General features: G+C 41.1%; 1 protein-coding gene across 6 annotated transcripts in view; it reads left to right on the plus strand.

Moving 5' to 3' along the window:
- Mphosph9 (M-phase phosphoprotein 9) overlaps positions 1-1,820 on the plus strand; it is an 81,142-nt gene that overhangs the window by 5,874 nt on the left and 73,448 nt on the right. The gene's annotated exons all lie outside the window — the stretch shown is intronic.

Genomic DNA, 1,820 nt, shown 5'->3' on the forward strand with positions numbered 1-1,820 from the left:
CATGTGGTGCTGGGGGATCGAACCGCGGTCCCTGTGCTTTGCTAAGCTTGTTCTAAGTAGGTGCTTTAGACCACTGAGCCATCTCACCAGCCCTCTTCTTTCTTTCTTTCTTTCTTTCTTTCTTTCTTTCTTTCTTTCTTTCTTTCTTTCTTTTTTTCTTTTTTTCAGTATTTTAGGGAAGGGTCTACAGGGTGTTCAGGGTGTCACTACTAGATTGGACTCTCCTGTTTAGTATTTTAATCTGCTGAGCTAATTGGCCAGCCCTCCAAATATTTGTTTTCAATCAGAGCTTGTTTACTCTCCATTTGTATAAAGTCTGACAAGCTTGGTTATTTGGCTCCTAATTTATGGTAGCTTAGAATAGCAAAGAGGCAGTCCTGTGAGAAGTGACCATTTCTGAAAAGCAGGTACATCCAAGATAGCAGAAGGGTAGTGGTCTAGGGCCTGTAGGTGAAGGGACAGATGGCTTTAAACTCAAGTCTTTTGAAGAAAATTATAAATAACTTTAAAAATTGTTCATTCTCAACCATGCCTCGTAGCCGTGCCTGTAATCCCAGTACTCAGGAGGCTGAGGCAGAAGGTTCACTGCTAGTTTGAGCCCACCCTCAGCTGTGTAGTGAGTTCAAGGCCAGACCCTGTCTCAAAAAAACAAAAAATAAAACAAATTATTCATTCTTAGCCTTCCTGAGGAGCTTAAAAATATATAAAATGAGGGCCAGGGAGATAGCTCAGTAGAATAAGCACTTGCCTGGCAAGCACAAGGTCCTGAGTTCAATCCCTGATACCACACACACACAAAAAAAAGAAATATATGTATATATATATATGCATATAGATATAGATATATAATGAATTAAGAAAGCATAAGTTAGGTAATTTATGAATGGGAATTTTAGAAAGCGTGAGAAGCCTGGTGTGGCAGTTTCTGCTTACTGAAGATTGGTCACACATTTTGTTTCCTGTGTCACTTAGTGGCTTCTCTGAGGTCCACTTCTAGGAAAAGGTTTTTTTTTTTTTTTTTTTGGTAGTACTAGAGATTGAACTCAGGACCTTGCACTTGCCCAGCAGATGCTTAAGGTGCTGAGCTATATCCCCAGCCGTAGGAAAAATTTCTTTTTTTTTTTTTTGTGGAACCGGGGTTTGAACTCAGGCCCTTGTGCTTGTCAGGGAGCCACCTCCCTGGCCCCTAGAAAAATTTCTTGAAAAATATAATGTGTGATTTGCCTGGAGAAACCTAAATGTGCTTTCCTCATGAAAATTACAGTCAGACTTGACCCTCCTTTAAGAGTGGCAGGTAAATTCACCAGATTGAAACTACATTGTTACCGCTGTGTAAATCCCTCTTGGAGGACATGCTAGGTTTTTTTTTTTTTTTTCCTTGAATTTTAATATTCTCTCTTCTTTATTTACTGTGTCTTCTTAAATTCCTTGTGAAAAAAAAAGCAGAATATAAATCAATGCATAGATGAAAACCTTTGAAGGAGCAGATTTTAAACCAGTTTTAGTGTTCAGTTTTATGCTTTGTGTATTGATAAAGCAAATCTGATATACTCAAGTTGTGAAGAGCAGTCTTTCCTGGGAAGGATCAGTTGTTTTACGTACTCAGTAGACTAAGGAAGTCCTGAATATTTGCTGTTCATGTGCTTGGCGCAGCTTTCATTCAGCGCCAGTGCTGGATAAGCATCAGTTTATCGCACCAGGTGAGGGGATCCTGGCAGCGAGACTGCCCGTCCGTGGGGTGGTGGAGACAGATTTGCCTGCACACGCTGCAGGGCTGTGCACGAGGGGCCTGAGCAGTCCCCTGGGGTGAGCCAGAGCAG

Source organism: Octodon degus, unplaced genomic scaffold, assembly GCF_000260255.1.
Source record: "Octodon degus isolate 3935 unplaced genomic scaffold, OctDeg1.0 scaffold00076, whole genome shotgun sequence".
NCBI lineage: Eukaryota > Metazoa > Chordata > Mammalia > Rodentia > Octodontidae > Octodon > Octodon degus.